The sequence below is a fragment of the Rutidosis leptorrhynchoides genome, chromosome 10, assembly GCF_046630445.1.
Source record: "Rutidosis leptorrhynchoides isolate AG116_Rl617_1_P2 chromosome 10, CSIRO_AGI_Rlap_v1, whole genome shotgun sequence".
In the NCBI taxonomy this organism is placed as follows: domain Eukaryota; kingdom Viridiplantae; phylum Streptophyta; class Magnoliopsida; order Asterales; family Asteraceae; genus Rutidosis; species Rutidosis leptorrhynchoides.
In genome coordinates this window covers 266,698,167-266,711,440 of record NC_092342.1, presented here as the reverse complement: position 1 = coordinate 266,711,440, position 13,274 = coordinate 266,698,167, and positions in this window count along the sequence as shown.

Below are 13,274 nucleotides of genomic sequence, written 5' to 3'. Positions count from 1 at the left end.
CATTAAATGCACATGAGTGAAGTGTTGGTATTTAGTCCAACAAGTTTGTTTGTTGATCGAGTACTTATTTCATTAGGTACTTGGCTTTGAAGCTTGCGAAAGGATAAAACCATCACCAAATCTTTAAGGTGAGTGGAATAATTATGCGTACATGTATATGGCGTGTTTATTTGTGAATGTTATGGTATGAACCACGTGTCGGTAGTGCCATAACATGTATGTGACGAGTATTATGATGTGAACCACGTGCCGGTAGCATCAAGTGTGAACCACGTGCCGGTAGCACTATAAAATTTGGATGTGAACCACGTGCCGGTAGCATCAAGTGTGAACCACGTGCCGGTAGCACTATAAAATGAGGGGTGAACCACGTGCCGGTAGTGCCAAAGTATGAACCACGAGCCGGTAGCACTATAAAAGAGTGAGACTCAAAAGCGTATGGTGTGAACCACGTGCCGGTAGCACCATAGCGTTATGGTTAACCATATTATGTTGATGGATATTGTTCAGCATGCTATATATATATATATATATATATATATATATATATATATATATATATATATATATATATATTGTGTTGTGTATATGCTAACGTGATGTTGTGATGGTGTACGAGTTGTTAGCATTATGAGTAAGACGACAAGCTATTTGAGTTATATTCTCGTATGAGGTATTTTTGGTGGGTGTGAATACAAATAGATGGGTTATATATGTGTATGTATAATTGTTGCACTCACTAAGCTTTGCTTACCCTCTCGTTGTTTATCTTTTTATAGGCTCCGGCGGAGACAAAGGTAAGGGCATTCGTATGGATTACAGATCCCGCTTTGTTTGTAGGGGACGCTTTTGGATGTTATAGCTTTTGGAGTTTGACCAAGATTTGGGTAGTTTAACCCCCAAACACCATGCTCATAGTGTCGTTTGGAATTTAAACTCTTATGGTTGAACTTGTATGTTTTGAACGAAACTCGTAAAACGGCCGATGTGAGCCCCGTTTTGTAAAACTCATTTTATGATTGAATCATATGAGTTTTTCATATTAGAACATGTTGTGAAAAGCGTTTCGTCTAAAAATGTCGGGAAGTGGGAGATCTTTATTTGAAAATTGGACAAAACCGGACAGAAGCTGTTGGGGCTTGTGCGCGCCACGCACTCTCCTGTTATAAAAAAAAAAAAATTTGTTTCGCGTAATCGGTTGGTTATTGGTTTGGGTTGTTACAAGTGGTTTCAGAGCATGGTCTAAGGGATTTAGGCGACTTGAGATAGGTGCCTAGACTTAGACTTTATGGTGTATACGCGTTATGCGGGACTTGTAGGAGACGGGTCGGACCGGGGATTGATTAGTGCCTAGTTTTAGGTGAACTAACTATGCGCTAATTGTTTTGTGTTGTGTTTTGCAATCATCGAGCGAGATAGACGTTATACTAGAGAGTTAATGCCACGTGATCGCGTAACAATGATTAGCTACCATTGTTACGGGTTCAAATCGTGTCAAACAAGCGATGTACAACAATTGTTGAGCAAGATGGGGCGGTGTGGTGTTCATGTATATTGTGTCATGTCTTTTCGTTCGTTATTTAATTTACTTCGTTTTATAGAATGAAGATGAGAAATGGACATGATACCAATGAAGAGGGCACGAGCGAGGACGTTGAACTCACGGCCAAGGTTGAGGCCATCTTTAAAAGGCTAAAAATGGAATTTCTTGACGATGTCCGAAAGGTTTTCCAAGAATCGGTGGATGGGCTAGTAACCGAAATGATTAATGAGTGAATGAATGCCGCGATCAAGGAGGCATTAGAAGCTAGAAATATTCATCCTCGTGGCGAAGAGGGTGATGGTAACGGTGGGAATGGAAGGCGGGACTTCCATTACAAAAATTTCAAGGATGCTCAACCCCCGATGTATAATGGGGTACGAGATCCGTTGAAAAGCACATGTTGGATTTCCGATATCGAGGGAGCTTTCCGTACCACGGAATGTCCTCCCGAGAAGAAAGCGAGGTATGGTTCTAGCATGTTACGAGAAGAGGCGAAGTTGTGGTGGGATGATAAAATCCAATTATATGGTGAAGAGCAATGCATGAGCTTGACGTGGGAGGGGTTTAAGAAAGAATTCTTCAAAGAATACCGAACTTCTTCCGACCTTGATAGAATCCGGGACGAGTTGAACAATTTGCGACGAGGTTCAATGGACTTGGTTACTCTCAAGTCTACCTTTTTGGCAAAGACTCGTTTTTGTCCGGAATATGTTGGCGACGATCACAAGTTGATGAAGGATTTCTACCGTACCATGAATGATGAGTTTAAGGGTAAGATTAGTCAAGGTGCGGCTAAGTCTTTTGAAGAGTTATTTGAATTGGCTCGGGGTTTTGAGCCGGAGGTTCCAAGAAAAAGCGATTTCACTTTTTCTAAAAGAAAGTTTGAAGGATCAAGTCATTCGAACTTTTCAAACAAGAAGTCAAAGAAGGGTTCTGAAGGTGCAAATAGCATAAAGAAGGGTGATACTACGGGTTATGGACCCACGTGTTTCAATTGTAAATAAAGAGGACACATGGCTCGTGATTGTACCAATGCGCCGAACAAAGTTACTTGTTATAATTGTGGTAAAGAAGGGCACAAGAGGCCGGAGTGTCGCGGTTTGAACACCGATCATGTTAAACGGTTGGAGAAAGCGGCGGGCACGGCTAGGGGTCACAACTATTTGATGACGAATGAGGAGGCCAAGCAATCCAAATAGTATTAATAGTATTAATTTAAATACGAAATACGACGAAATATTACACAAGTTTTAATTATTTATTTACAAAATGGATATACCTAAACCTTGCTACAACACTATAGGCAGTGTACCTAATCGTAGAGTAGTATAATTTTTAGTAAGTTCGGTTCGTTCCACAGGGAGCGGGCTTATTGCACACTATATTTTTAAACAATTATATTTGTACAAAATATATTATATTGATAATATATAAAAGGGGGTTTACCATTTAATGACTGGTTTGTCGATTTTATATTTTAAGTTACAATTAAAACCTAATGCAAAATATAAATGACGATAATTAAAGTAGCGAAAAATAAATGACAATAAATAAATGACGTTAAATAAAATAGCGAGTAAATAAAAGTACGATGAAATATGAAATAAAATATATTATGCTTATTTAAACTTCCGTAACCATGATGGTTGACGTGTTGATTTTAATTTTATGCCCATGGGTTAATTGTCCTTTGTCCTGGATTATTTAATATGTCCGTCTGGTTTTTGTCCATAACAGTCCATCGGTCATAAATTTAAAGTGCGAGTGTCCTCGTCAAATTATCCTTATACCCGAAGTCAAATATTCTAACTAATTGGGGACTTAAACTGTAACAAGGTTTTAATACTTTGTTTAACAATTACACCAGGATATCGACTGCGTGTAACCCAAGGTTTTAATACTTTGTTATCAATTATGTCAAGTGTACTTGTACATAATTTCACCACTGTTTTAATAATTCCATAGACTATTAATCCATTCCCGTGTCCGGTTAAATGACCGATTATTCGTACATATAAATACCCCGCCCATCGTGTCCGATCGAGTGTATATGGTTATTTATAGGTACATCCAATTGTAAATCTTTATATTAAAATTAACAAACTATCATTTAGTTAAACAAATATAAAGCCCATTAATAGCCCATAGTCTAATTTCCACAAGTGTCGTTCTTTTGTCCAAACCCCAATTAAGGTACAAAGCCCAATTACCCCATCTTTAATATTTAGTCCAACATCATGATTACTTTGACTCAAATAAGCATAATAATAACTTAAGTACGAGACATTAATTTAAAAAGGAGAACATAGCTTACATTGATTATTTATCGCGTAGTGTTACACGGACAGAGCTCCGACTTTAAAACCCGTAAAATAACCTTTACATAACCCGAACTAATCTAATATAAAACTACCCTATACTATATATATTATATATATATTTATTTATTTATTTATTAATTACAGAGTATTATTATTATTATTTTTATATTTTTAAACTCGGCAGAATGCATGGCCTTTTATAGGCATTTCTGATTTTTGCAGCTCCGCCAGTCGTGGAGTTTTAAGCCTGCAAACTCCGCGAGTCGTGGAGTTTGAAAATCCAGCTCACATAATTTTGGAACCTTGCTTGTCGACATATTTTATATATAAATATAAAATATAAATAATTAATATAATTATTTATATATTATATTATATTCTTGTGCATAGTAGACTTGTAATTTTTGGTCCATTGCGTCGGGCGTTGATAGTGAGCTCGGGTACCGGTTCCGGATTTTTGAACGTCCTTGCGTACAATTTAATATCTTGTATATTGCGTTTTGTAACTTGTACTCTTGTCATTTTTAGACGTTTTTCATCAATAAATTGAACCTTTTGAATTGTATCTTGTACATTTGAGCTTTTTGGACGTTTGTGTCTTCAAATCTTCGTTTTTGCCTTTTGTCTTCTCACTTATTTATTTAAACAATTACAATGAAAATATAATACAATTACATATGAAAACCTATTATTTAGGAGGGATATTGCTATGAAATATATGTTCCTTTTTAGCCTTATCAAATATCCCCACACTTAAACGTTGCTTGTCCTCAAGCAATACATAACTTGAAATAAAATCACACTTCACTCGAATCACTTTTTTATTCTCACACTTTGTACATCAGTGATTTTGATATAGCGGTATAAACAATGATAGTAACGATGGTTAAAGGTGGGTGTGTCATCCACAGTTGCCCCGGGTTTAGGTCAACGACACTTGCAATCAAATAGCCGATTTACTTTCGGTTTCCAAAGCAAAGTGCACATTTGAAAGGCGGTTTACAGTCCCACATGACTATGAAAATGTAGATCCTTAAGGAAATTGGATCTTTATGAAAACATTTGATCTTTTTGAAAATTTAATCTAGCTTTTACCCTAGATAAGTTTTCCGGAATAACCCTTCACCGGTGTTGCAAAATATTTTTGTGGGTTTTGTGGGTTTTAGATTTGAAAATTTTAGCTCAAAACTTATGGTTTTGTGTCACCCACTTGCTATCCTTGTATTAGGAAAGCAACACATCCAGTTTACTTGCTCCGTATATTACCTTTCGGTAAACTACCGTCCTGTTGTAAAGGAAAGCGATGAACAAGCAACTGTTAAAGCAATGTCCCGTGACTTGCTTTTGATTATGGTCTATAAACGTGTCGGATGCTAGTACTATACTTTGTAGGAGCAATAGTAAGATCATCCTATAATTTTTTCGGTCTGGCACAAGGTCCTGTCTCCGACCATGCTATGCAACCACCGTTCTTACAGTTGACACCCGATTTAGTTCAGGTGACCTAATGAATTCCAGGTGAATTCCTAGGATTTTACGTTCAATGGTAATGAACGCATTGAAAATAGGTTTTCATAAAACAAATCGGTTTTAATTTTGATCAAAATATTTTCTCGTTCAAGCTCGAGTTTAGATATCATTGAATTCCATGAGTTTGTAATTCTCAATCTTTAAGGTTAATCTCAAGGATTGAGTAATATCAGGCTTAAAAGCTGATTTTTAATCTTTAAGGAGATTATCCTTTCTGGGGATCTGATTCATTAGTCTTATCAAGCTAATTTGCACGGTGCCCCCCCCATTGTACGAGATAAATCCTTCTCATGGTTAGGATAAATCTGACCACTTGGCGACCCTGTTTGATGCTGAGGTCCGTGGATTTCCTGCTGATTTTAGAGATGACTTTTCTAGATTTTTCGTCAACCTACAGCTGGTCTGGACGACAACTTCTTGACCTAAATCAAGAAGCGCGTGTCTTTTTCGGAAGACTTTACTTCCTTTTAATGATGGAATTGATTCATCGTGTAGATCCATCTTTTCTTTTCTTTCATCGGGTAAAATAGTTAATTTAGTCCAAAACAAAAGCACCTGCAATAAACTTTACAGAAACATGTGCTAGATAGTTTTTAATTGAATAACTAGGTACATTCTCCCCACACTTAGTTTCTTTCTTTGCCTTTTTATTCTCCTTTATTCCATTTTAAATGAATTCAAGCGTTTTAGGGTGTTTCTCAATTTATGTCCTTTCCGAGGTAACGATAATTTCGGTATTAACACCTAGTTTTCATCCTTCATAAATATGTATAAACATGATTTTGAATTCATTTAGTTGAAAATTTTTCAAATTTTCACAAAATTTGGCAAATAAAACCAAGTGTAAACCCGAGAGAATTTATAACCCTTCCCCACACTTGAGATCATGCAATGCCCTCATTTGCATGAAATCAGACTCTAATTATAAATTCATGAGGGTGATTAGTGTAGAAAAGTGATTGAAAATACCCAGTTTGTAATTACAAAGCTCATCGAATGATAGATGGCGCGCCTCATCGTTCATTCCTTCTTGTTTTATCACACATGCTTTTTTTCAAAAACGGCTGCTTTTCTGAACTGTTTACTAATATTTGAAAAAGCGTCTTTTACCCTAATCATGCATTTTTATTAACGAGTTATGCACTAACCCGAACCCCTAATTTAACGTTAAGTGGGGTTAGACTTCCCCACACTTAGCTGACGACATGTGAAGTCGGTAGAATAAGTTCCACGAATTAAAATAGTGAGCCAGTTATTTACATCTCGGGTGGTATAAAATATATCAATGGGTTTAAAGTTTAGACCCACCCGAATATCACTACATAATTCTTTTTTAAGTGTAGCTTTTAGTAAATGGATATGTCTCTTTTCTGGTTCTTGGTCAAATGGATCGATATACACCGACATACATATTATAGGGTGGACAATTCCTAACATTTCCTTCCTTTTATTCTCGGGATTAAAGGTTTCACCTCTATTACCCAATTGGGTGAAATCTGAGGTGTCATTATCTATTACAGCTCGTAGTTCATCTTCGATAGATGACTCATCTATTGAGAATATTGGGTTGGATGGTTGTGGAATGGTGAATTTCGGGATCGAAGTAGATTCTTCTTCATTAACGGTACTTATCGGTCCCACCACTTTGGTATTGGGGGTAAAATTTTCAACGTTATCGTTTTCCCAAGAGTACAAATTTGTCTTCCTTATTTCTTCTTCATCCATAGATGGATGGATGATTTCGTCGGTAGAGGCTAATGTGTCGATATGTTGTGAAATTGGTAAGACTGAATAAAAAGTATCATCGGGATAGTTGGTGATTTCGGAGCTCTTGAATTCATCAAAATTCGATGATATGAGATTTTCTTGCACAATACTCCTCAGATCAACAGGTGTGTAGTCTGATAGAGTTTCAGCTTGCCGGTTTACAAACTCTCTCATTTGTTCATTTTGAGCATTGAGTTCTTCGAGTTTGATTTTCATATTGTCTAATAAATTTTCAGACACGTAATTTTCCTCGTCTACTGGTTGTTGAGTTTGGAAATATTCTTGGGAATAATCCCAATTTAAATTGTATTCTTCATAATCATTCCATTCAGGTTCCGTGGGTGCGTAATTTTCCATAGGAACGTAATAGTAACATTCCCATGTTGAGTGATAATCTCCACAGATTTCAAAACCAGTTATTGTTTCGTCGTTTGTGATCCAAGATTGACTGATCGAATTGTCATCAACACTCGGTTGAGAGTATTGATTTTGTATTTCATAAAGAGTTTCCAAAATATCTTCGAGACTTTTCATAATGCGCTTATTACCAAATTTTAATTATCCTATTAGTTATAAAAATAGAAAAACTTATATAAGTTGTCCAATTAATAGACTTTTCTGCTTTTGCCCACGTTTCGAATAGCCAATAGATGCAGCAGGGAGCCAGAACCCTTTAAATCGGAAGCTCACAACTCAGCCACTAACAAATCCAACTATTACTACGAAGCAGAAAATTTGGATGTCTATCAATTTAACCGCTTAAAATAATTTTTCGTTTTGAAATTTTAGAGAAGAAATAGAGAAAATTTCTAAGTCCTAAAAACTAGCGTGTCGAGAAATAAGAAAGAAAAAGAGTGCGCGTCGAAAAACGTCGAAAAATAAAAATAAGAAAGATAGCGCGAAAAAATGGCGTCGCAAAATTCTAAAGCACCTAAATCTTAGTCTAAGGAATAAGCACTTAAGGGATTTTACGGCAAAGTCTAAAAATCTAGAAATAAAAATAAGCTACGGCAAAATACTAAGCTTAAAACTAGATATGAACGATAAAAATACAAATATTACGATTAACCGATTAAAAAGATACAAAAATAAAAATAAGCTTAAATTTTGATAAAATTATTTATTTTTATAAAAATATTATTTTTATATATTTATTTTATAAAAGTATTAATTTATATATATAAATAAAACTAATTAAAATTTAAAATACAATTTAATTAAAAATTAAAACTAATTATATTAAACTAATAAAGTAATTAGGGTTTAAAAATAATAATAAATAATATTACTCCGTAATTAAAGCGAGCGGCTCCGCGAGTCGCGTTGCCACGTGCCCTAAAATTCCGCAAGTCGCGGAGTTTGCATTTTCGTTTTTTTTATATAATTTTATATTGTTTTTCTAAAAATATATATAAATATATTTATACAAAAATAAATAAAAAATATAGAGTTTTGCCCAGTCCCCGGCAGCGGCGCCAAAAACTTGATGTGTGCAGCGGAGTGTACGAAATAGTATTAATTTAAATACGAAATACGACGAAATATTACACAAGTTTTAATTATTTATTTACAAAATTGATATACCTAAACCTTGTTACAACACTATAGGCAGTGTACCTAATCGTAGAGTATTATAGTTTTTAGTAAGTCCAGTTCGTTCCACAGGGAGCGGGCTTATTGCACACTATATTTTTAAACAATTATATTTGTACAAAATATATTATATTGATAATATATAAAAGGAGGTTTACCGTTTAATGATTGGTTTGTCGATTTTATATTTTAAGTTACAATTAAAACCTAATGCAAAATATAAATGACGATAATTAAAGTAGCGAAAAATAAATGACAATAAATAAATGACGTTAAATAAAATAGCGAGTAAATAAAAGTACGATGAAATATGAAATAAAATATATTATGCTTATTTAAACTTCCGTAACCATGATGGTTGACGTGTTGATTTTAATTTTATGCCCATGGGTTAATTGTCCTTTGTCCTGGATTATTTAATATGTTCGTCTGGTTTTTGTCCATAACAGTCCATCGGTCATAAATTTAAAGTGCGAGTGTCCTCGTCAAATTATCCTTATACCCGAAGTCAAATATTCCAACTAATTGGGGACTTAAACTGTAACAAGGTTTTAATACTTTGTTTAACAATTACATCAGGATATCGACTGCGTGTAACCCAAGGTTTTAATACTTTGTTATCAATTATGCCAAGTGTCCTTGTACATAATTTCACCACTGTTTTAATAATTCCATAGACTATTAATCCATTCCCGTGTCCGGTTAAATGACCGATTATTCGTACATATAAATACCCCGCCCATCGTGTCCGATCGAGTGTATATGGTTATTTATAGGTACATCCAATTGTAAATCTTTATATTAAAATTAACAAACTATCATTTAGTTAAACAAATATAAAGCCCATTAATAGCCCATAGTCTAATTTCCACAAGTGTCGTTCTTTTGTCCAAACCCCAATTAAGGTACAAAGCCCAATTACCCCATCTTTAATATTTAGTCCAACATCATGATTACTTTGACTCAAATAAGCATAATAATAACTTAAGTACGAGACATTAATTTAAAAAGGAGAACATAGCTTACATTGATTATTTATCGCGTAGTGTTACACGGACAGAGCTCCGACTTTAAAACCCATAAAATAACCTTTACATAACCCGAACTAATCTAATATAAAACTACCCTATACTATATATATTATATATATATATATATATATTTATTTATTTATTTATTACAGAGTATTATTATTATTATTTTTATATTTTTAAACTCGGCAGAATGCATGGCCTTTTATAGGCATTTCTGATTTTTGCAGCTCCGCCAGTCGTGGAGTTTTAAGCCTGCAAACTCCGCGAGTCGTGGAGTTTGAAAATCCAGCTCACATAATTTTGGAACCTTGCTTGTCGACATATTTTATATATAAATATAAAATGTAAATAATTAATATAATTATTTATATATTATATTATATTCTTGTGCATAGTAGACTTGTAATTTTTGGTCCATTACGTCGGGCGTTGATAGTGGGCTCGGGTACCAGTTCCGGATTTTCGAACGTCCTTGCGTACAATTTAATATCTTGTACTTTGCGTTTTGTAACTTGTACTCTTGTCATTTTTAGACATTTTTCATCAATAAATTGAACCTTTTGAATTGTATCTTGTACATTTGAGCTTTTTGGACGTTTGTGTCTTCAAATCTTCGTTTTCGCCTTTTGTCTTCGCACTTATTTATTTAAACAATTACAATGAAAATATAATACAATTACATATGAAAACTTATTATTTAGGAGGGATATTGCTATGAAATATATGTTCATTTTTAGCCTTATCTGGTACTTTCATGGTTAACTCTAATCCGGCACGGATACCTTTTGATAGCGGTGCTAATTTGTCGTTTGTGTCTCCAAGATTTGTGCCTAAGTTAAATAAATCGCTAGTTAAGTTAAGTCGTCCGGTAGAAGTTGAAATAGCGGATGGCAAGACGGCGCTAGTGGTTGATGTGTGTAAAAATTGTAATATTGTGTTTGGTGCTGAAAGTTTTAAAATCGATCTCATTCCGATGACTTTGGGTGATTTTGATATCGTCGTTGGTATGGATTGGCTCGATCGTTATAGAGTCGATATTTCATGCCATGATAAGTTTATTCGGGTAAAGACCCCAAGTGGGGGGGGGGGTTAATTATTCACGGTGATAAACGAAGAAGACTTGTGCCGATATGCACCTTTGCACGGGCACGTCATTTCCTTGTTAGCGGTGGCATGGCTTTTCTTGCTCATTTTGTTGATACTCGAGATGAGCCACCATCCATTCGTGAAATTCCGGTGGTAAGTGAATTTGAAGACGTTTTTCCGGATGAGTTACCGGGTGTTCCGACAGAAAGACAAGTTGAATTTCGCATTGAGTTGGTTCCGGGGGCTACCCCCATTGCTAAAACTCCTTATCGTTTAGCACCAACAGAAATGCAAGAGTTGTTAAATCAAACCAAGAGTTGCTTGAGAAGGGTTTCATTCGACCGACTGCTTCGCCATGGGGCGCTCCGGTTTTATTTGTGAATAAGAAGGATGGTAGTATGTGGATGTGCATCGATTATCGGGAGTTGAATAAAGTGACAATCAAGAATCGTTATCCATTGCCTCGGATTGACGATTTGTTGAACAACTCTAAGGTGCAACGTTGTAACACCGGCCATTTTTTTTTTACAAACACAGCGGAAGACTTTATTAACAAATACAATATAAGTCACGTCATTACATTAAACCGTGTAATTATATTTAAGTTTACACAACGGTGTTACGTTATTACAAAACATTATTTATACAAAAGTCCACATCAGAGTTGGGTTGTTAAACATGTCTTCTGGAACAACACCCATCACGACTAGCAGTACCTAAACCAGCAAGGGAAGAATATGTGGGGGGATTAGCGCACCGCTAAGTGAATGGAATCTATCTAACAGATATAGCTTAAGCCACACACAAGCTATATACTAACAAAAACACTTGCTAACTACCAACTAGCATACAATAAGACAATACGAGGATCGGCGGATTGTACGAGCACACGACTCTCAGCTGATCGGGCCTGAGTCTACCGATAGTCCCTGCTACTCAATTCACAGTATAGTTATCCTGATGCAGGGGGTGCATCGTTCACACTACATTCCACAATTAGTAGCCTATGGACCCAACCCCCCCTAGGCATGGTTGACCTCATACGGACTCTAACCTCTCCTAGGCACGGTCTCGAGTCCCCAGTCTCCCTAGGCCCGACTGGTGCCATTCACACAGTGTACACATAATTCACATACAACATTAGGCCTACTATATTATTCTAACATGGCAATTTCTACACTATTCATGGTAAAGGAGTCAATTACAGTAGCATGATATGCTACTTAAACTCTATCCGGAGATAGACCCACTCACCGATTACCAGCTACAGCTCAATTATCTTACTTCTGAGCTTCTTCCTTGTTCTTATCACCTGAGACCAACACAAACGAAGTCAATATACATATATCAATCAATATTATAAAAAAATCATACTATAAACTAGGTCATAACATCATTTTACAAGTCCACAACGTAACTCCATTCACTATTGTCAAACAAGTACGTGGAAAACAGGACACGCACGCCAAAACCTATTTTCCCGCCCCAAAAATAGTTTGATCCATCTTCTTAAAAGTTTATCATTGAAATGTACTCTTCAATACGATTCCAACGATATTTGATTTATCAAAAACGGAGTTACGGTTTGAAAGTTATGACCAAAACAAATTTCTCAAAATGCTGAAAAGACACACTACCCAACTCGGTAGTGTGTGTCATAGACACTCGAACGAGTGTGTAGAAACACGGCCGAATGAGTAGAGACACTCGACCGACTGTCTTTTCAAAAGACACACTACCGAGTGTGTAGACACATGACCCAATACAAAAGACACTCGACCGAGTGTATACACACACGGCCCACCTCCAAAAGACACTCGACCGAGTGTGTTCTTGAGCTGCTGAAATTTGGAAAAGTGACGGGTTTGAGCCAAAAATCACCAAATCTCGACCATATACTCATTTTAAACCTCAAAACTCATCACATCTTGTTTATAAAACCTTTTGGGACATAAACCCACAAACATTACATCAAAACAACAACAAATTAAGCAATTTTGACCCAAAATCACACTTTTATAAAACCTAGCACAAAAACTCCATTTTTACACAAATTCAAACATGAAAACACATGATTCTTACCTTGTTTGAATCAGTAAAACACAAAGAATCGATTTCTAACACAAATTAGACTTCAAATCGAGATTTGGAGAATTAGGGTTCAAGAGGGAGATGAAGTTAGGTACGGGAGTGATTTTGGGGAAAAATCTAGAAAATGTGGAATGAAGCAAGTAATACCCACTTATTTGGGTTAAAACCCATACCCCATCACACACAGGTATTTACCAATTATCTGAAATCTTACGTACCTCATTAGGCGACCCTAACGAAGTCTAAATTAAATAAACAAACATGTTCTGTGACCCTTGTCACAAACTGGTCTTAACCAAATAATAAAAT